We start from the raw sequence: 23,347 nt of genomic DNA, 5'->3' as shown, positions 1-23,347 counted from the left end.
GGAAGTGTATGCATTAGCAATGTGCAAAACTTTTGATAAGAACTCTTTTCAAATAGTTAGAACAATGTAATTTGCATGACATGCAGCAATTTCAAAAGCTGTTCCTAACTATCTCCATAAGTGGAATAAAGTGATTGTGATGGTGCATGCACATGTACATGGAGATAGCTGGGAACAGGTTCTGAAACATTACATGATTTGGAGAGAGATGTTCGGTAATCTGCTTGCACAGACTGCAAGCACTTTTTTTTAAAGACTTGCACAGCTGTATGGTGCATGTCATTCAACATGGCCCTGAAATTGCCTGACATGCCTACAGCAATCTTGGGACAGGATGCACCATATCAGTGCCAGCACTGGGATCCAGGAACAGAACACCAGGGAATTTGCCAAGAAGCAAGGGCATAGCGTGGCCACGGAAAGCAGAAAAAGCAGCCATAGGCATTAGATCATTGGGCCAAGGTAAGTTGGATTGGAGAACTTGTACAGATCCACTAAGTAAGTATTAACAAGCAGTGGGGGAAGGATCCATTCATCCTAAGTGTCATGTATGAACTAAGTAGTTATTTAAAGTATACAGCAGATTCAGATCAAGTGGAGATCTGAGTGTGGCAGACTCACTTTCAGTGCTATTGAAATGGGAGAGGCATAATGCATGTTAATTGAGCAGGATACATATATTAATTCATCTGTATTTTTCACATAATGGTCATTATTCCATGACTAAGGTATTATTTTTTTCATTTTCATTTTCATTTTCATTCACTGAGTCCTTTTTGTTTGTTTGTTTGTTTTCTTTGGTTTCCATATGTATACGCTGCAAATAGGTTGACTGTTACAATTGTTTTTATTACATAATTTCATTGTTTTATTGCTTTCCATTCCTTTTCTAAAACCTTTTATTCTTATTACTTGAACTTGCTTTTAAATTAAAAGCATCCTAATTGTTATTATCCTAATCTGCTTTCCTTCTGTCCTTGTCATGGATTCTGCAACCCCTGTTAAAGTAGAAAGTATCAAATTGTGCAGCTCCCACAGCAGTGTTATAAGGGCATATCATGGCATGCACAATACGGAACATATCACTGCATTCTGGACCAGGAGGCGATTAGGACATGAGCAATCTGAGCAGTGCTTTCCAACCCAGGAATGCGTGCAGCTGGCACACAAGATGGATTTGTGCAAAGGCCCTCCTGGCTACAGCTACCTCCTGCTCCTTCAGCAGGAGCTGTGAGTCCAAAAAGACTCACATTGCATACCAATTCTCTCTGGGGGGGTATTACCCCATCCAGAGTTAATTATGGAAGATCGCTAGATAAGGGAGGGCCCTAAAACGTGGCCTTGGTGGGGTTGAGTTGAAGGTGCTGCTTCCTCATCCAGACCTCACAGCCTCCAGGCATTGGGGAAGAGCAGAGTGGTATAACTGAGTATCAGCAACATACTGATGATACTTAACCCCATTGAGGTAGATGTATTTGTCCAGCAGTTTGATGTAGATGTTAAATAGGAATGGGGAGAGAGTCGACCCCTTTGGCATCCTGCAGAGCAGAGGCCTAGAGCTGGACCTCCCTCCTCTCACTAATGCCAACTGGAACTGGCCTCAGAGGAAGGAGGAGAACCACTATAGAACTGTGCCTTCCAACTCCTTCAATCATTCCAGAAGGATACCATGATCAATGGTATCAAAAACCACTGAGAGAGCAAGGAGAGCCAGGATGAATACACTATCCCTGTCCCAAACCAGATCTTCTACAAGCATGGTCAATGCTGTCTTGGTACTGTAATAAGGCCTAAAACATGAGTGCAATGGATCCAGATAATCTGCTTCCTCCAGAGCCTTTTGAAGCTGCAAGCTTACCACCTTCTCAACAACCTTTCCCAAAAGAGAAGGCTGGAGACTGGATGAAAATTGTCTGGACTCAGCTACATGTCACCTCCCAGAAGGCCTTGACCAACCAGGAGGGGCATGGATCTAAGACCTAGGTGGCAGAATTCAACACCCTAAGGACTTTCTCCATGTCCTTAGGAGTAACTGGCTCAAAGTCAGCCCAAATAACTAGATACAGTAAGACTGGGTCTTAATCACCTCTACAGTGATTATATATTCATGTTGGGAATAAGCAGTTAAGCAATTGCCTGTCATGGAGAATACAGAAAATAAGTTTATTTCAAATATTCAACAGAACTGGACAATCAGTAAGTCCTGATTATGAACGCAGCCGTTCATAATCAGTAATTGTACTGAATTTTTAAAAATTGTCCATAGAGGTAGTCCTCGACTTATGACTATTCGTTCAGCAACCGTTTGAAGCTACAAACATGCTGAAAAAAGTTACTTATGATTGATGCCCAAAGTTATGGCCATTGCAGCATCCCCGCAGTCACACGATCAAATTTTGGGCACTTGGCAGCCTGCTTGCACTTATGACCGCAGGGGTGCTTCAACTCCCCCACCCCCTATCTCCCCCCATCCATGCCTTTTTGGCCCTCTGCACCCTGCCTTGTGGGGTGGCAAGCAGCCCCTGAGCCACAGTGCAGCATGAAGCCACAGTTGTTCATGGAAGCCTCAGCTGCCCCAGCCCACCCCAGCAAGAGCCAGCAAGCCACAGTGGCTGAGAAATGCCACTAGGCATCAGCAAGCATGTTTGCCCAGCTGCCTTCTCTCTCAGTTCCTTGCACTGACCTTTCACCTTTTGCGCCCAACCACAACAGCCGAGAAGCGCCAGCAAACATTCATTTGCCCAGCTGCCTTTGCTGTCTCCTTTTCAGACCCAGCTTCTCCTGCAAATGTTTCCTCCACGTGGCTCCCTCAGCCTTCGGAAAGCTGCACTCTCTCTGCAGAGTCTTTGGAAAGAGAAGGCAACTGTGAAGAGAGCACAGCTCTCCAAAGGCTCAGGGAGCCACGTAGAGGAAATGTCTGCAGGAGAAGCTGGGTCCGAAAAGGAGATAGCAAAGGCAGCTGGGCGACCGAATGCTTGCTGGCGCTTCCCAGCCACTGCAGCTTGCTAGCGCTTGCTGGGGTGGGCTGGGGCAGCTGCGGCTTTGCACTGTGCTGCAGCTCAGGGGCTTCTTGCAGCCCCAGAGCTTCACAGTTCTGGGGCTGCTTGCTGTCCACAAGGCAGGCAGCAGGGCGGCCAAAAGGGCAGAGATGGGGGGAGGTAGGCAGGCGTAGGAAGTTGGAGGCAGTCCCTAACTTTGCTGAGGCTCAGGACTGGGAGGGACCAAGCCCAGAATGGCTTGGATTGGGATGGGCCTCGACTAACGACCAGTAAACTTCCCTTAACAATGGCAAGGGGAATCACATGATGCAAACAACTGAGAAAGTTTAATTATATTGGATATTCAGCTCCAGGAAATGCTTACATACATACATACATACAAACTCACTGCACTTCATTTTCAGGTAACATTGAACAGAGTGCAGAAAGGAACAAGAAATAATAATGAAAAGAATTTAAAGGCAGAAAATAAGAGAAATGAAAAATATATCAAATTAAATGCAGCTTACCCCAACACTATTCACTCCATACCAGTCTATCCTTGCAAACCACCCTTGCTTTCCATTACATCCATTCACCATCTCATACACTGCCTATTGTTCTTTAAATTTCTCACTTCTCCTTTTGTGGATCTTAGCAACTCCATCCAACCACAACTTTCTTGAACTACTCTTCCTCTCGACCCATTCACTCTTCATATCCATATATATGTTTTGCTATTCAGTCCTCATTCATTCTTTCTTCATTCACTTTGGTATTCAATTCATATTACTCATCAACCATTCAGTCTTCATCCTATCACTCTTTATATTACTATATACACTATTTAAGTACCTAATTTTCACTGCATTCAACTTACTTGCATTTTCTCCTAGCATTACTCAAATCTTATTTCCATATAATGAAGTGGGCAGAAACACCCGTAGACAGTTTTCACTTCTTTCAACAAAAATCCATTCTTTGCCGCATACTTCCTTCTACCTTTGTAGAAGTTAAATGTCTTACTATTTCTCCATCCATTGTGCCATCTTTAGCAAACATTCTGCCAAGATACATAAATTCATCTACTTGCCTACATTTTTCACAATTCATGTATAATTTGCAATCATTCACTCCTTTCTGCATGTTAAACACAACTACAGTTTATTAATTTTTAGATCCAGCCTCCATATTGCATCATACAATCCATCTAACATTAACTACAAATCATTTGGGTTCTCAATCAACAACACTGCATCAACTACAAACATACACAGATACTCATATTTCTAATCAACATACCTTTGCTATTACCATAAGCATTGTTTGCACTATCCATAAATACATTAAATAACTAAGGAGACATCAACATCTTTTCTTACTCCATGGTCAACAGTGAATCATTTGCTAAATACTCCATTTATTCTCATGCATCTTTACATCAATCATATACTTACTATGTTTAGTAATCAATGTTCAACCTCACAGTTGTGCAAAAGTACTATATTTCAAGCCTTTTCATTTTAGCATAATGCTTTCTCTAAATCAACCACCATAGAATAAACTTTCTTTCTCAGATCCATACATTTCTCAGCAACCTGCTGAAGAACTAAAGTCTGGTCTGCACACCCCCACCTGGCATGAAGTTATATTGCACTATGGAAATGCAGAGTAATTAAAAACATCTAGTATACTTTAACCCAGTGTTCCTCAACCTTTTTTCGCTTGTGGTCCTCTTCTGATCTTGTTTTTCTCCTGTGGCTCCCCTGTCCAGGTCCCATTACTGTAAATGGACATAGGACAGCAGTGGTGCGTTTTCTGGCTTCAACAAGGCAGCATTTGCAGTATAACGCACTTTTTTTTTCTATGACTCCCTCAGTAAGTGTCGTGGTCCCTGTTACATGTTTTTCACTTGTGACCCCCTTAAAATATCCTAGAGCCCCCAGGGGGCCATAGGCTCCCAGTTGAAAACTGCTGTTTTAACCAACCTTTTGCTCAAGCTACTGTCATTAAGTAGTAATAAAAGTACTTGAATGGGAATCATCTCTCACTGTTGTCTATATCCTGCCACTTTCTCTTGATAAGTGTTTGGCTTTCCAATGAAAGGTATTCCTCGCAAAGAGACCATCAGCTGCAGCAAAGAAAAATCTAGCTGAATTTCCCCCTTCATTTCCCCCTCTAAACCACTGCCATTATTATGCAGACACACTGTCTTCCTCCTATTCTAAGAAGAGAGAGCTCCCAAAATAATATCAGAAGGGGAGGGACGCTTCTAAACATACTTATTGTGTAAAACGGGCATGATCCTGATAGCATAATCAGCTTTGAATCATCAGCTCATATTTGATCTTCCTGTAATCTTCCTTAACAGAGATAATTTATTTAGACAATGTTATCCTGAATGGAAATACAACTCACAGAAACTGTTGACATTTGAGGCAATTTTTTAAAGTGTGTGGCTTTGATATTAAATTAAATGTGACAATCTTTTTTGACACACATTGATATTACTAGTAAATGTGACATTCTTTTTTCTCTCCCTCCTATTCCTCTCACTCTTAGTTGTTATGGGGAAGTGTGTCAGGGCTTTTGTCTCCCAGGTTATAACAGTTACTCATGCCTTAGTTATTTCCTAACTTAACTACTGCAACACAGCTTACATCAGGCTATCCTTGAGTACTGTTTGGAAGCTACAATTAATGTAAGGAGAAGCAGCTAGGCTTCTAAATGATACGATACTAGGAATATATTATCCTGTGTTGAAAAATACTGGCAGTGCTTGCCAATTTAAGACAAACTTTCATGACCTATACAAAGACATATGAACCAGTCTGGATATTAAACTCCACAGAAGAGGCCTTTATGGAGAGGTATTTACATTTAGGCCTTTTGCTAGATGCAGAGGAGAAGGTCTTTTTCAATGCTGCTTCTAAGCTATGAATGCCCTCCCTCAGTAATTGTGCTCAGCCCTCACTCTTTCCACTTTCAGCAAGAAATCAAGACCTTCCTTTCCCCCAGGCCTCCTTTTAGTGAGTTAATTCAGCAATGAGGTTAACTGTTTTTATGACATTTTAAAAGTTTAGGAGTTATTTGTATTGTTGGCTGCCTTGAGTACCCTTTGGGCAGGAAGGAGGATAGCAGCAATAAAAAAAAAAAAGATAATGCCCATCTTCCCCCCAAAAAAGTCAAAAGGGAAGCTGTGGGTCACAGGGTGTGACCCTAGGGAGGAGTAGAGGGATTCAAAGAGCATCCTTGAAGTGATACAGTACTCTGAAATGTTCTTATATGCCTAAGTGACAAGTTGGAGCTATTTCCTCTACCAGCGGATGTCCTTGAGAAGAACTACCACCTGTCTGCAAATCACACCAGATGTTACAGAGTTGTGCTTAAGTAGGCATAACAGTAGATAATTGCTCAGAAGCATTCTAGGCACACACGTACAATATAGCAGAGAAACTAACTGAGGCACAGTAGGATTTCCTTGATATAATGAAAATGATATAATGCCTTGTCAGCTACTCTGGAAAGATTTTATCCTGAAAAATAGGTTACAAATGTATAAAGTAATTCATTATGCAATTTTTAGCCACACTTTTTAAACATTCTTATTGTACAGTCTAAATCTCAGCTACAAAAGAACCATAGACAGCTGATATTTAATTATACCTGGAGAGCCACAGGGTCTACATTCCTTAAATGCCAAGTTATGTGAAATAGAAAAGGACTTAAAGTATTTAACAGCATTATAATGAGTGTTACTTGTTGCACTGGGTGATTCCAGTTGAAGAATGAACACTTTGTTTTGGAAATAGTTAACACGCACCACACATATACAAATCAAAACACTTTTCTGTCCCTTCTCTTTCCTCATGCTTCTCCCTTTGTCTCTTGCATTGTTGGCCCCAGTCCCTTGGTTCTAGGATTTTGCTTCACTTCCCCTTTTGCTTTAATTAAATACCCCACTGATGAGATTGGTGAGACGTTTGCCAAACACACCCTTCACGAGATGTACACTCTATCTTGTCAGAAGTCTTTCATAAAGGTAGTGCAATCTAGTCTGGGAACCTTTCTTGGTAGCAAATTCTACATAGTTGTTTGCTTCCAAGATCCTGTTCTTTCTTCTTGCGCTGGGACCCTCTGTTTGAAGAGTGAAAACACGACTTGTGCGTTCAGTTTCTTTTTTGTTTCACCCCAGCTCATAATCTCTGGAGATCCATTAAAGATCTTTTCTGGCAGAGATAGTTATCACTGTCTCTGAAGAGTTTTTGCAGCCTGCCTGTCACATTCTGAATGACACCACAGTCTACAATGTATATCTGGCCTGCACACTGCAGCCTCTGTTCTTTGAAGCAGGGAATCACTCCTAACTACAATGTACTTCTTCTTCCTCAGACTGGTTCTTGAGTTTCTTTTACCCAAGGGAGCCCGAGTAGCAGGCTTAGATTGGGGGGAATTCATCCATCCTGAATCTCCTTTTGATACCATCGACCATGGTATCCTTCTGGACTGACTTGGGGGGTTGGAATTGGGAGGCAGGGTGTTACAGTGGTTCTTCTCCTTCCTCCAGGGCCAGTTCCAGTCAGGGTCAGGGAGTGTCGGGGGGAAGCAGTGTAGGCGCACGGTTTGCAGGCTGTCTCAGGTCTCTATCTTCTCCCCACTTGCTTTCAGTTCTACATGAAGCCATTGGAGGAAGGCATCTGTCAGTATGGGTGCAATATCATCTGCATGAGTACACTGATGATACTCAGGTGTATATCTCTGGCCCTGGCTGACTAAGTGGTGTTGTCAAGATTCAGTCCCCATGTCTGGAGCCTGTGGGGATCTGGACAGAGAAGAACAGGCTTCAATTCAACCCCAACAAGACCGAATGGCTGTGAGTTTTGGGCCTACCAGGTCCTGGGGGTGGGGAGAGATTTTCCATCTTTGGTTCTGGTTGGTGGTGGCACTTCCCCACTCAGAACCAGTATGCAATTTGGGGTTCTCCTCGACTCATAGCTCCTGCAAGAAAAACAGGTAGCAGCTGTGGCCAGGAGGCCTTTGCACAACTTTGTCTTGTTTGCCAATTGCCTCTGTTCTGGATCAAGAGGCTCTGCTTGCCATCAGTCATCTCAGTCATCTCCTGGATGGACTACTGCAACATGGGGCTGCCCTTGAAGATCATTTGGAAGCTACAATTGGTCCAGAATGCAATGGCACAGGTAGTTATGGGCACACCTCAGTACGCCCACATAACACCACTACTCCATGAGCTGCACTAGCTCCCAACAGGCTTCAAAGTGAAATTTAAGATGCTGGTTATCACCTATAAAACCGTACATGACACAAGGCCAGATTATTTGCAGGACCCCTGTCCCCAACAGTATCTGCCTATCCCACACACTCTAGCAGGATGGACATGCTTCAGGTCCCTTCCTTGAAGCAACATTATGTGGTGGGTCCCAGCAACTGTGCTTTGTCTGTTGCAGTGCCTACCTCTGGAGCAATCTTCCCTCCAATATATGGTTGGCTCCAATTTGCTGGCCTTCAAAACAGCACTAAAAACTTGGTTGTTTCCTTGGGCATTGGGGCCAAGTTGACTGGAGTTTTTGCCTGGAGGAGTGTACGGTAAATTTGGGTTCTGATCTCCTTTTAATTTATATTGCTGTTTTTAATTGTATAGGGTTTGTTGCTATTTACTTTTTTTGTTCTTTATTGATTGTATGACACCCAGAGTCCCAATTGTTTGAATTGGGCAGCCATAAATAGAGTGTCTTCCACCCTGTTCTGTGAAGCCAGGTTTGGTGAGAATTGCTCAGATAGCCATGGACTGTTTTCTAGAGCAAGAGCCTGATACCAGTTGCTAAATTCCATTGATCCTGGGTACCTCCTGATCCTTCTCTGGGACACATGCTTCCATTTCTGTCCTTATGTGTTCACTTTCTTCCCTGTCCTACTTAGGAACTTCTCACTGTCCCTGTTGTGTTGCAGTGTAGAAATTTTCTCCTCAAACCCTTTAATCTTGTTCAATAATATCAGCTTGGACTTCTAACAGGTATAATTTGGGCTCTCTTCAGGCAGAGGGATGAACATTGCGTATATTTTAGAGATCTTCACAAAACTTCCTTCACTGTCCATGTTGCTTAGAATCTCCCTGCATTCTCCTCTTGCCACCCCCACCCCCAAAAAACCTCTCTTACTCTATTTATTCTCCCTATTCTCAGATTCTGGCTTCTTCTTATGTTCCCTGAAACTGCTCCAACTAGGTCAGCAGTAACCAATGCTCCAATCACACACAATGGGCAATCAACAGCAGTCAGGAACAGCCAATAAGAGAGATCAGTAAGCAGTCTTCATCTCCATCTCCTTGATTCTTCCATTCTCTTCCTCATCCTTTTTCTTCTTAAACAATCTCCTATGAAAAACACCCACTTGCTATACTGGTTTGCTCACTCATGCAAACAACTAATCAAAAACTGTGATATAATTCTAGTAAAGCTTAAGACTTAATAAATAAATAAGAAAAGCAAGGACAAAAACTTTTTCTCTCCATTGCTAGTCAGGCATGTTTATAACAATGGAACAATAATAAAAAAAAAGTTACTGTTGAATAGAACTTAGTTTTTGCAGTGCTAGTGAGAAAATGCAGAATAAATTCTTCAGTAAATACAACTGAAAAATACCGTAAATCTCATTTCCACACAACCTAACCTTTTAAGAACTCCTTCTGCACCAATACATCCACTGTGATATATAATCCCCACCCCATACCATATCACTTTGTTTTTATTTATTACACACTACTTGTCTAGGGCCAATAAAGAGAAAAATGCTTTCAAGGGAATACCTGTCTGGTTTATGACATCACAATGGAATCTGGTGATAAAACACACTGTTAAAGAAGAAAAGGTGGTTGAACCAGAAGATTCATCAAATGAAGCAAATTCATTTACCACCTGAAGAAAACACTTGGACCATCCAGTCATTGCTGAGCCAGAATCCTCAACATGAATCATCGCATGCTTTTGTAAAGGTAAACAGAATTTATTCTGTGAAATATTCTGCAAATAGTCCTATAAAACTTTCACACATTTCAAAGTTAATCTGGATTTACTATTTAGTATAACATTCATAAGGAATTTTACCCAGTATTGTCTACTTCTTGAATATACCTCCATGATGTATTTTCATGCCAAATTGTCAGGTTGTCAGCCCTTCAAGCTACGTAGGCACAGGCATGAAACTGGCAGGATAAGGATTCCAGGAATTCTCTTGATTGTTGTAAGGTAGAATGACAGAGCCTTAAAATCCTGTCAGAGTTTCTTGCTGTCCAATTTTATACTAAACAAAATCAAGATGGGGTCATTCTGAGTTTCTTTCTTACATATTCCTCTTTCTTGGGACGTCTGCAAAGCCCCCCTTCCTGTAATGATTTGTTCATTCCTTGCAAATTCCCAAGGCCAGGCCTACATTCCTTCACACAAATCTACATAACTTATTTTTTTTTAGGTATATGCTTAAAAGAAAAGCCAGCAACTCCTAAAAAGCCACTCTGTTCCAAAAGCAAATGAAATCTACCATCCTGAGAAATTGTTCTAACCAGCAAAATTGAATTTTGCTTTCTAAATTTTGCATTTCTGATTTATTACAGAAATGTAAAGTGAATGAGAAGTGAATGTAAAGGGAATAAGTTACAGAATACTTTCTGTAACTTCTTATTCACGGTATATTCACTTCTTATTCATTTTATATTTCTGTAATAAATCAGAAATTGAATTAATACATCAGAAGTGAATAAGCAATTACAGTGGTCATATAGGATTGAACAATCTTCTGTGTTTTTGTAATATTAATAAAACATATATGTAGCAGATATTCCTTGATGTACAATATTTAAAAGTGCTTCTGCATCCACTTTTCTTATGTAATGCAATTCTTAGATTCTTGCTATGGTGTACTTGCACAAGCTGGATAACTAAAAATCCCAAGAAAAGCCGACTTAGAAAATACCTAGGAAGTAGATAGAAGTATGATGAGATATTTTTAAAGCACATATTCTGTATGTTTTTAATCAGACTTTCTATTTTATCATGCATCTAATGACTTTTTTTTTGCAGAAATTGGAATGGGAAGATAATCATTTTGTAAAAAAAAAAAAAAATAGACACTTGGAATCTTGGCCATTTAACATTTATCGTTCCCAAAGTTCAAGTCTACTGAAAGATTAATAATTATCACCATATATCACTAAGGACTTTAGTGATATATGGTGATAATTATTAATCTTTCAGTAGACTTGAACTTTGGGAACGATAGCATAGTTCCAAATGAACTGGGCTGTGTAGATGAGAGTACTGAAGACTGAGTTGAAGAATTAATTTATCTACTTTAAATAAAGCAAGTAAAAATACACAAATATTAGAACAAAGAAAGATGAAATATATTTGAAGTTCTAGGACATTTTAAAAGATTAAATTATATTTGAAACTCTAGGACATTGCTGTAGTCAAGCTGTACTGTTTTTTTCAAGTTTGCATGAATTCTTCAATTCTAAAGCAAATAAACGTTCACCCTTCTTCCTGCACATTAATTAAATGTATACCTTGTTTTTCTGCTCAATCAAGGTAGCTAACTAAACTTTTAAAAACAATACAAGCAATAATGCAGTGAAATGTCATTTAATGGACTAAATGATGGAGGAATTACCTGTTATTCACACCTGATAGAATGGAAAATGGGGACAGAGGAGAACGTCTACTCTGTTCTCTATTTTCTTATTGCCATATAGAGGACTCAAAGGCTTGTTAAATGTCAACTAACTTGGTTTGATTTGGAAATCATTTTGCATACAACTGAAAAGCACAACAGGGAATAGGAAATGTTTGGAAGTACTGGAAGCTGCCTCATTGTAGAAGACCCTTCAAATATCTTCCAGGAGTTTTGTATGTGTTTGTATATGTAACTTTTATCTAGGATTCTTAAGAAACTGAGTTATGGATTAACATTAATAAATGTATAAATTCATAAAAATGAAGGTATCCCCCTTTCTACTCCTGGAAAACTGATCACCCATTTTTTCCACTCATCCTTTAATTCTTTCACTCATAATTTATCCCCTTCTATTATTTTTGTTTACAGTGGAGATAAGTGCCATTTTGATCAAAAGGCACATTTCTATTGTTCCTTGTTATTCTTACTGATTTAAAATGTCTAAGATACCAGGTGGGATAGAAACACTGAGATTTCTTGCATCTTGCTGTTGGCAGCGATTCTGATAAAGGTTTAGAACCAACTGAGAAAGTGCTTCTAGAACTGCTTAGAGATTATAGAGGTGTGTGGACATAACCCAGACAAAGGAATGGAGGAACCATTAAGGAAAAATGACAGTTTGGTCCTGCTAAAAGGGAAACTGTGGGAAAGAAACTCAAAATTACCCTGATGTACAAGAATACAGAGATAACCCTGAAGACGGAATGCAGAACTTTTAAGTAAAAATCAACTTAGCCCAGGGATGGAAGAGGGGATGAGAAAGAAATATAAGATAACCTATCTTCTTTTTTGAGTGGAGTATATAAATATGACTGTGCAACAAACCTAAAATTTTCAGAGGACAATATTCTCTTGAATTACATACTTAGTACATGGAATTTGACAGCTGGACAATGTAATTGGATTCTCTGTGCCCTATGGCCAAAAGACTGATATTGATATGGATATGGAAAGATAAATGTATGGCCCCATTCACTCAATGGATTGAAGACCTGATTACACTGGCCACCTATGAGTGGATTGCCTCTAAATGTGGACTTTGTATGGACAAGTATAATGAAATATGGGACTCATTTATACAAAACACAGTAGGTTAAAAAAAAGCATGTTATATTAGCGTATTAGAAATATATACTAGTTTAATATTTGTATTAGATAAGTATATATAGAATTGTAACAGTTTATTGGTATAATTATATAGTATATTGTTTCTTTTTTTCTCTTTCTATTGTAATTTTTTTTCTTACCTTTTTTTTTAAAGCACTCGGTATGTATTTTTTTTCTTTGACAATGTATGTATTTCTATCATAATTATTTTTGTGCTTGTGCCTTTTCTTTTTCTGTTAATATTTTGAAAGCAATTTTAAAAAAAGATAACCTTGTCTTGATTCTATTTGGTATAAGAGGGATTAGAAACTTTCAGAATTCTGTTCTTATATCCTCCAACAATAAAGTAGAATTCCAACAGTTGTCATGAGTCTGCTTCCTGACCTCAGGTACCTTGAAGGACTGACACCTGCCTTGATTCTGCTTGTTAGAAGAGAGGGTAGAGGGCGGGTTTTTAATATTCTGGTATTATACTCTACAACCATGAAGTAGCATTCTGATGATCCTTGCAGTTTCTGTTTCCTGATCTGGTGTAACTCAAAGGGCCGACAGAGAAAAATGTGAACTAGTGAACATTTTATTACAGGCAGCGTAGCTTTTTAAGTGGGAAAAATTAACACTGGTACATCCTCATGTTCAAGCCTATACCAAGGTAATAAATGTGGGGAAGCATCAGTTCTTCATGTTTATTGCATCCACAGATTTTGCCTATTGGCTCTGTTCACGGTGGCAAAAGATGCCTCCAGGCTTTCTGGATGATTTTGCATGTTTATTTGTAAAGTCATTTGTATTTGCTCAGGTTTGGACACAAATTGGGCAGAGCCAAGTGAGGTGAGATAGGTGACTTGTTACACTATAAACTGTGTTTCTTGTGGAACTAGATAGGGTCTTTGTAGCATGAGGTCTGCCACCTATTAAATTCATGTCCATCTTGATTCTTTCTGGGCTCCTGCAAGGGCTGGGGATTGGGGGCACTGGATAGAAAATTCCAATTGGTGGTTAAGGGAGAAGAGTGATTAAGCCCTTGGGTTGCTTCAATCACAGGGTTTGATCCTCTTCTAATGTAATTTAGCATCTATATGATATTGTTGGTCAACCATTAGCTTGGGATAAGGTATATCAATGATACTCAGCTGTACATTGCCACCCCAGGCCAGGCTGGAGATGTTGTGGAAGTCTTGAACTGGTGTCTTGTGTGCTATCAGAAATTGGATGTAGAGATACAGATTCAGACTAAACCCTAGCCAGATAGAGTAGCTGCTCGTCCATAAGCATCTTGCCTACGTAATATTGGTCACGAAGGAGTTGGTCTGTGACTTGGGTGTCCTCTTGCTCAAGCAACAGGTAGAAGCTGTGGCCAGGGGGGAGACTTTGCCCATTTTCAGTTAGTATCACAATTACAGCCCTACCTGGGCCAGGAAACTCTGATGACAGTAATTCATGCCTTGATAACTATTCCTCTGGACTATTACAATGTGCTATACATGAGGCTATCTTTGAAGAGGACTCAGAAGCTTCAGTTGATGCAAAATGCAGCAGCTAGATAGCTAGCTGGAGAAAGCTGCTATAGCAGAGTTAGGCTAATCCTGGAGTTTTTACACTCATTACTGGTAAGCTGTTGCCCCAATTCAAAGTGCTGGTTATCACCTATAAAGCCCTTTATGGCATGGCAGTGGGATGTATCAGGGACCATCTTGCCAAGAATGATTCTGCCTATACAAGCCTATCATCCAGAGAAGGTAATGCTAAAAGTCTTACCCACACAAGAAGTAAAAGATGGCTTGGGCCAGACAGTGAACTCTATACAGTAGTAGCTTCCCTTGAGGTATGCTTGATTCCTACTATTCTCTCCTTCTGGAAGACCTGAAGATATTGTTCCATATTGTTCCAGTTGGGCCTCTGGCCTGTAATAGGAAATTGTGGGTGATCAATGGTTATTTTTTGTTGCTGTTATTAACATTATTGTTACTCATTAATATTTTATTAGGACTTATGGGAATTTATGGTTTTAGTTCTGTGAATAATTCAAAATCTATATTGACTGGGGTGGTATATAAATGTTGTAAAAGAAACTAAATTTAAGATTCTTTTATCCTAAAACATCCCTCAAAGCAGTCATATCATGAGGCTGGTCAATAGTGCTACTGGAGATATTAGAAGTTAGTCTTAAATATATGGGGTTGGGCAACAGATAAGTGAAGTCTGTACTATGCTATATAAACAAGTAAGCAATTTCTTAATTTTTGTTTCATATAACATACCTACCTAATGTTTAAAGCAACCCAGGATTGTAATAAGGGAAGAGGGTGATGGTGGTTCTGAAGCTGAGAGATAGAAAGGCTTACCTGAAGCTATCAGGGCTTATCCAGGGTCATAAGTGATATAATCTTTGATCTAAGGCACTGAAGATGCATTGGCCATTTCATTTATTACTCCACTTTTAAAGGAAGTTGGCTTTGTTTCTTACAATGATATATACTTTTATACACATCTGCTTGGAAGATTTTATTACAGCTCAGTCCTACGTAGAGTAGAAGTTCTATTTAACCATCAGTGAACACTAAGGTCTTTTTCCATGCAAGAAGAGAGAAGATTAGACTGCATAGCAACCATGTGAAAGGAAGCAACAAACCCCGATTGATTCTGTGAAATAATGCTAAAAAGTCCACTAGGAAAATAAATGGACAACTCTGCACTGTACCTATTTGTAAGATGAAAGCATGGCAATCCTCATTCCTTTTTGACCTCTCCTTCTTTTGGAGTGCTAGGACTTTCAAATATAACACAGTACAATGTTACTGCTACAACTATTTGTAATGGTTATGAAACTGAAGAAATGGTGAGCTGCAACATAATGTTGCAGCATAGAGAGAGTTTATCAGGCATTTCAGCTGCTACTTTATAATACTGAACTCTGTTTCACCTCATGGGTTCCATGTTTATTCTTTAAATATTCAGCCATTATTCCACTGCCACTTTTAGAGACTTACTTCCCTTAGGGGTTTTTCACCCTTAGTAGCATTGCACGTCCTTTGTTCTTCTGCCATGATGGTGCAATTTATTTACATAAGCAGCATTTAGAGAGCTGAATTCACTTTCTTAATGTAAGACAGAAGCCTTTACCAAGAAGTCAATCCAATCGAGATCAATGAGTTTTGCTTCTACGTATGTTGAGGGCTGCAAATGTAGACGAAGTAGTTTATGTCTGCAGCAGATTCGCGTCACGTGCCCTGCCGGCCCGATGTTTGCCAACTGAAAAGTTGTGCTTCGTTTTTTGCAGGTTGAGGTTCTCATCAAACTTGGATTTGATCGATGTTCTGCTAAAGTTTGAACTGTCGTTATAGTAATACTCTTCAGGCTATCTAAGTCCTTGTGGTTTTGAACATTATTTTTGGTGCCATCGAAAACTTTAACAACAGGCCGTTCTTATGACTGCGGACCTACGGAGAGCGTACGCTCTCTAACAGAACAATTTCGCGCTCTTCTCGCGGCGTAGAGGAAGGCAGCAGCTCCTACAGCGGAGGAAAACGGAAACGTTTCAGAGAGCGGAGACTACGATTCCCGAAGCCCTTTGCGGGGAGGAAAGGGGAGAAAACGTATCGCGGGGAGACTGCTCATGCGCACTTCGCGGACTACATTTCCCTGGGGCCTGTGCGCGTGCCGCCTAATGAGTCTCTCGCTCTGGGTCGAGGAGCGCATGGGGGTGGGGGAGGGCGACGAGGCTCTGCCGCGGTGACGAGCAAAGTGTGTGCCCGCCATAGTGCTAGCAGCCGCCGGGCCGCGGTGCGTGGGGCCGGGAGGAGGCCGAGAGGGTAGCAGCGGCGGTGGCGGCAGGAGTGAGGACAGGTACGTGCGAGCTCAGCGAAGGGAGAAGCAGGCCAGCAAGCCGGAACTGGTGACAGGCGCAGGCCGGGATCGCCTTGCGGAGCCCGCCGGGCGTCGTGGAGGCTGTTCTTAAGCCGAGCGGGCTTCCATGTGTTTCCAGGTGCCCCTCAGTAGTTGCGGGACGGGGAGGAAGCGGAGGACCTGGCCCGTCCTCGCTATTGGAAGAAGGCTGGGAAAACACTGGTGGTTAGCCAGCTTCCTCCTCCTCGATATTCCTGATCTGTAGAAAGAAGGGAGTTTGCGCCTGCTTGCAGGCGAGTGAGAAAGGCATAGTACAAACTATGGATGCAGTCCTATGAGGAAGCCCCATTGACCCACAAGAGAGTTACTTCCGAATGAGGATAGTTGAAGACGAAGCGTTCACCTTAGATATACCCCTGTAATCATCCCTACATGGAGGAAAGGCTTAAGCGAAAGGCCACCACACTTTGAAAAGCAGGTGGTAGTTTTTCCTTCCTCTCTTGCTTGGCCGGCTTGTTTCTCTCTCTTGAACCCAGTTTAGTCTTGTCTCTGTTTTACCCTCTCATTTTCCTTTTCTTTGGTCCTTAGCTGTCAGCCCTGGGGACTAGGAGGAATGGTGCTGCTTGGTGGCTTTTCTGTAAAATCTCCAGAAAGATTTTGCCTGTCAGAAGGTTGTCTTTTTTCACCATTTTTTTCTGTGCTTGAGCATAATTTGAGTTAGGCTATAACCTCAGATTTTTTTAATATCAGAATTTAGTCCTGAAAGAAAAAATAAAACATAGTATGTGCAAAATTCATTTGTCTTGCTAAAGAACAGCCACCTGCAGCCGTCCTCTCCTGTATATTAGATGTATGAGGAGAGGAATTCAAAACAGCTTTAATAGATTGTGTGAATTGACACTGGGGAGGCCCCATGTCCTAGACTGTATGGTTTCTTTGGTCAAAACTACATGTGATAATTCTTCCTAGAAATAAAGTAATTTATTTCTTGTATGCCTTTCAATATCATGGACAAGATTGGTGTGTATGGAGAAAAGGCTTATATACTGCCAAGATTGCTGAGATGTTGCAGCCCTCTGCCTTAGGACATCTTTTGCTGCAGGTTGGACCACTCCGTTCAGCTAGGTTTAGCTACTTACGATGTTGTGTTCATAGGTTATTTGCCTTTCTGTTCTATAGGATTGAATAACAATAATTCTGTTATCCAGAAAAAAGTGATGAAGTATGCTGTTTTTGGCCAGAACTTTTGCCTAAATGCCAGCTTTACACTGCTGCTGCTAGTTCTGTGTCTGGGATTGCCCTCCTTTGGTGCAGTCCTTTTGGTTTTTTCCCCATAGCTCATTGGCAACTTTTGAGAACTGTTGCAACAATCCCTATCCACTTAGTAGTATAAAATGCTTGATGTTTTAGAGGGAGGGATATAAAAAAAAAGTGTAACTCCCTTGCTCCTAGCTTGTCAGTGGTACCTGGGTCAAATAGTGTTTAGAGTTTTTTGGTTTTGTTTCCCCCAGTCAACTGAATGGCACCTTCAGTTATACAGACTATAATGGTAGTGTATGGAAGTGAAATCTCTTCTTCCCTCCCCGCCTCCCTGCCCTTTCTTGTCCCAATTAAATTTGTCCTCTAAAGCCAATTCTTGCTTTGCAGGGAAAAACAAATTTGTAGCATTTACACTGTTTTTCTCACAGGATCAATAGCTTTATGTGAGAATGTGATGGGGAATTGGGGAAATAGCATAGAAGGAAGTGATCATGAATAGGAAGCCTGTATCCTGTGGGTCAGATTTATCCTAGAGTCTTTCCATCCATCCTATAATTTTTTTCCATTTGGCCTCTCTGTCTTTCCATCTTTTCTGTCCAATCTATTACCACCCAGCCATTCCCAGGAGGGAAGAGAAGATTTTGAACCAACGGCTTTACAGAGATTCCAAGTAGGGCATTTTAGGGATACTTGCTGTTAGACTCTGACTGGACATTCAACCTCATGCATGTGACTATCTGCATCTAGGTTTCTCTTATTCTCCACTTCTCCTGCCTTCTGAATGACTACCCATTCATTGTTTGTTCCCTTACTGATACTGTGGTCTAATTTGATTTGCCCTAAATTAAAAAACAACATAATACAGTCATAGGAGATGCCAATCACTTTCTCCTGTATTAAGTATACTGTACTTTGGTCTTCAGTAAGAACTATTGAAACCCAGTGTAGCCTTCATTTGTATGATTAGCCCTACGTTACGTTTCTTGGCCAGAATAGAATGTGACAAAATGGAATATACTGTACTTCTTCCCATTGCACCTATCCTGTGAAATTATATGATTATATATACAGGGAATTGAGGTAGAACATTAATGTTATAATAAGGATTGAAGAATCCATGGTTAAGTTAGGGGTTTCCTGATCACTGGCTTGCCACTAGACCGTTCTGTGAATGTTTGGAGTTTTTCTTCAATACACCCTTCAGATGCAAACAGAGATTTACCTTCAGTTATAAGTTTAGTCCTACCAGGTATGCACCTCACTACAGTGTCCTTGATTGAGAAAAATGAGTTGAATTATTTTGCATGCTGCTTGAAATAATGCAACTTGAGTATGGGCAGTTTGCAGTTTAATCTTGTTAGGTTATATAAGTGGAGCTTTCTTCAGTTCAGTGCAGTGCTTTTGTATTGTGGCAATATTTTTAGAAATGCTATACCTTAGTGTTAAGTACCTTGTTAGGTTTTCCAACAATAATAACTTATGGTTCTCTACATCATTTAATACTGGCAGATGTATTGAATAAGGGAATTTACAAATAAACCCTGTTAGCTATGTAATACTTTGGTCAAAACATTGTGTTACACTGGATTAACATTTAAATGTTAGGAGTGGATACATGTATTTGTGTGATGATTTTGTTGTACAGTGCCTTTGAAACTTTGTTCTTGTTTGTTAAGATTTTTGGAGGAGTTATGTTTAGAAATAAACTGTATACAGTACTTTTTCAGATATACCAGATACTTTAATTGCATATAGTGTAGCCAGTTAAATAATTTAACCAAACCTATGGGCCAATATTATATAGTAATTGGATTTATTTCCTCCCTTCAAAACTTGTCACATATTTGAAATAAAGGATAATCAACCATGTTCTTGGAAAGAAATTGGCTTTTTCACTTGGAGGAGCAAATGACCCTTTTGCAGAGACCAACAGCAAATATTTATTATGGTTTAATACAAGGTTCATTATCTAGATCACCGTGTGTGTGTGTATCTTCCTCATTTTCTCTCCATACTATTTAAGTGAACTAGGAATTCCTTTTTTAAAAATCTTTTAAAAATGCTTTATGCATACTAATATTTTTAGAAGAAATGATGACCCATTACATTTTTAGGCTATTCCAGTGATCAAATCTTATAAATTAAAATTCCCTCCTCTTTTTCGTTGTGACTCATCATATATTACTGAACCCTGGGTTGTATGTTCTTACTGCTACTTTATTAGCAGTAAGACCTTTATTAGCAGGTCTCATCAGATCTCTTGCCAAAATATTCATCACCATCCTTTTCTATTTAGAAATACAGGTAGTCCTTGCTTAATGACTACAATTGGGACCAGAATCTTGATTGTTGAGCGAAGCGATTGTTAAGCAAGACACCTGTGTGACTCGGACACTCCTGGTTGCAGTCATTAAGTGATCTCCCAGGTCGTTAAGTGGATGGAGCGAAAGAGCTGCCTGCTGAAAGATTTCAGCACCACGCGGAGCTGAAATCCTCCTGGCAGGCAGCCCCTTTGCTCTCAAACGTTTCTGCAGCCCACTGAAGGGTTTTCCCTCCCCTCCATGCATGGAGGGGAAATCTTTTGTGGGGCTGCAGGAATGGAGCTCAAATCCTGAAGATTTCAGCTCTGTTCCTGCAGCCCATAGAAGGATTTCAACTCCCCTCCATCTCCTCTGCTTACAAACTTCCCTGCCAGCATCCCCATTGACTTTCTGGGGAAACCAGCAGAGAAGATTGCAAATGGCAATCACATGGTCACAGGGTCCTTGGCAACTGGTTGTAAATGCGAGCCAGTTGCCAAGTGCCCGAAATGTGCCCACATGACTGCAGGGGGGGCAGCGCAACATTTTACGATGGCTAGAAGTGCTTTACGGGGCCATAAAGCACCCTTTCCAAGGCCATCATAACTTCGAACCATTGTTAAATGATCATTAAAAGAGGACTACTGGTATATGGTTGATGAAAATATAGCTACCAACTTGGATCCTTTTGAAGGAGGTTACAGACATTTGGGAAGGCTAAGGCTATCCAAACCTACAATGGATGTTTATTAGTTTCAATATCAGAGACAATTTATGTCTCAGTAGCAGTTGCTGGGAAAGGCTATTGGTCTCATTCAGTATGTTACCTGAGGGCTTTCTGGTGGCATCTAGTTAGCCACCATGGAAACAGAATGATGGACTAGATCAGGGGTTCTCAAATTTCATGGTGCCACAGCCACCTAAAATGATAAATTAATTTGTGTGAATTTTCCCAATGAAAACGAGCTGCTCCTGAGTAGTGTTGAGTGCCAGCTGAAGTTTAGTATTGAATGGATTCCTTATTTCTTTATTCCCTTTATATACTCAGAGTTGGAGCCCTGCCAGAACTTGCCAGCTTGTCCAGGCAGAGAAGGACAATGTTCTTACATGGCTTTGGGTATGCTGGACGGAGCTTTTGGGTACCTGTTCCCAAAAGGTGGGATGTGGGTCACCTGATTGATGAGTGTGTTCACCCAGGAAGGAAAGATAAATTTGAGGAAGACCAGATTGGAGATCGAAACCTAGTTCCTGACAGAAACTAGCTTGGAAACTCTTGGAACAACGTTGGCTGCTGTGTCAATAAAACAAGACTTCTGCTCTCAGATCAAATTCTGATTGTGATCCAGCTTTGCAAAATTTGACGTTGCAAAATTTGAGAGGGATCACCAGTCCCATTTTGGCTGGAAAAGCCAGCAACTGCATCATTAGGCTTCCTTTTCATCTGAGTACCAGGTTTCTCCTGCTATTAAGCTGGAACAGGATAACCTACCCAGATGGATTCTCAAGAGGCCAGAGGGAAGAGGCAGCTCTGTCTTTTGCAGTCCAGGTCTTCCTGCCCTGCCACCTTACGTCCTGCCCACAGACATTCCTCAGAATCACTGTTACTGCTGACTTTGGGCTCAGATCTCAGCATGCCTGTCTTTGCTTCCTCCTAGCCCTGCCACTTGTGTGTCCTTTGCTGTCCTCCACAGACCAGTTTCCCCCAGGGTATTCCTGTCCATAGAGCTCTTGACCCCACTTTCAGGCTCTGGTGTTGCTACTGTCCTTGGGTACAGATCTTCAGTGTGCCCACTTGTCTCCTCCCAGCTGCGTTGTCCATATGGCCTTGTGATCTGGCTTTGTGCTCCTTTCAGATTTACTTGTGATTTCCCAGGAATTTTCTACCGGCAGTTTGGGGATCTCTGGACTAGATAGAAGTTTGGTCTTTGCTTATGAAGTGGGAAACAAAGTGCAAATGAGAAAAGTTTTTTTAAAGTATAGATTGCTATTTACAATATGTTGTGTCAATTACATACAAAGCTATGAATCTATATGGAAAATTTTTGAATATGAGGCCTACCAAGATCATACAAGAGAACAAAAAAGTCCTTTCTCCCACATCTAATAAGAATAGTCCTATGAAATGTTGTTTTATGACATTGTTCACTTTGCTTTATATTTACTATCAGCTTAGCATGTACAGCTGATGAGTGCCTAAACGCAAAGAAAAATTGGTTATCTTTACATACACCAAAGTAAGAATATGTACTATATATAAAACTACCGACAGTATTTGAAACAGATATGGTTATACAGTAATTGAATGGTCCAGGTTATTTACTTCACTCATTGGTGTAGTTTCTTCCTTGTTTTAAAGCTGTTTTCTTGCTAGGCTTTAGATGGGTGTGGGAAAAAATGGCCAGCTGATTTTGTGATCTGAGTTTCAGCTACAAAGGATAATCTTTGTATTTTGGCTGATTTTAGGAAGTTTTGTTGCTCAGTATGTATCTACCTATTAAAATACTGATATCCCATCTTTTGATAAAATGTTCAATCAGGCTAATAGTAATGTTGTTCAAAAATGATATCATCAGTAACAGTACTGCTCCAAAGAAGAGCAGTATGAACACCCACACCCACACCAATATCACAGTGACTAATTGTAGATTTTGTAAGTCAACTTAAATCAATCCAAAATTTTTCTTCCAAAGCTTTTGCCATGTGTCAAAAGAGGTTAGTGTGCAGACTGCTTTCAGGAGAAGGCATTTATAGCCTAAGTTATTCAGTCAAAATACCTGTCAGGTATCTGTACCCCCTCAGATGGGAAGGATTTGTGTGTGGTGGGACAGCAGAACAGACTTGTAAAGAAAGAGGTGCTGCCTGAGACAATCTGGTCCCAGGCTTGTCAAGACTTTGAAGGCCAGTCTTCTGAATTAGGCATTGAAGCAAACTGGTTATTACTGTGGTTGAAATGACTGTGCTCTGAAGAATGCGATACACATAGATGTAATTCTGGGAGAAGAGCACTCTGACTGCTGCATTCTAAACCTACTAAAGTTCTCAACACTTTTCAAAGGCAGCGCCACATTGAGTGCATTACAATAATTTAATTTGAATGTAAATAAAAACACG

The 23,347-nt window shown here is 40.6% G+C and overlaps 1 protein-coding gene and 1 long non-coding RNA gene across 2 annotated transcripts in view; one reads left to right on the top strand and one right to left on the bottom strand.

The window, feature by feature from the left end:
• Positions 1-9,144: 9,144 nt before the first annotated feature.
• On the bottom strand, positions 9,145-16,359 carry LOC148216693 (uncharacterized). The gene is made up of 3 exons (XR_015795065.1): positions 15,532-16,359; positions 14,589-14,734; positions 9,145-10,964 (listed from the first exon to the last, which is right to left on the bottom strand). It is a non-coding gene; the product is annotated as an uncharacterized LOC148216693 (long non-coding RNA).
• Positions 16,360-16,510: 151 nt separating this feature from the next.
• The window catches only part of DCAF1 (DDB1 and CUL4 associated factor 1), a 48,829-nt gene continuing 41,992 nt past the window's right edge, over positions 16,511-23,347 (top strand). Inside the window, exon 1 of the mRNA XM_007432399.4 lies at positions 16,511-16,676. The gene's annotated coding sequence lies outside the window, so the exon portion shown is untranslated. The remainder of the gene's footprint in view (positions 16,677-23,347) is intronic.

Source organism: Python bivittatus, unplaced genomic scaffold (genome assembly GCF_059951505.1).
Source record: "Python bivittatus isolate LINGU-HERP-01145 unplaced genomic scaffold, Pbiv_v1 ctg000080_np1212, whole genome shotgun sequence".
Classification (NCBI taxonomy): domain Eukaryota; kingdom Metazoa; phylum Chordata; class Lepidosauria; order Squamata; family Pythonidae; genus Python; species Python bivittatus.
This window is presented reverse-complemented; position numbering and strand designations above follow the sequence as displayed.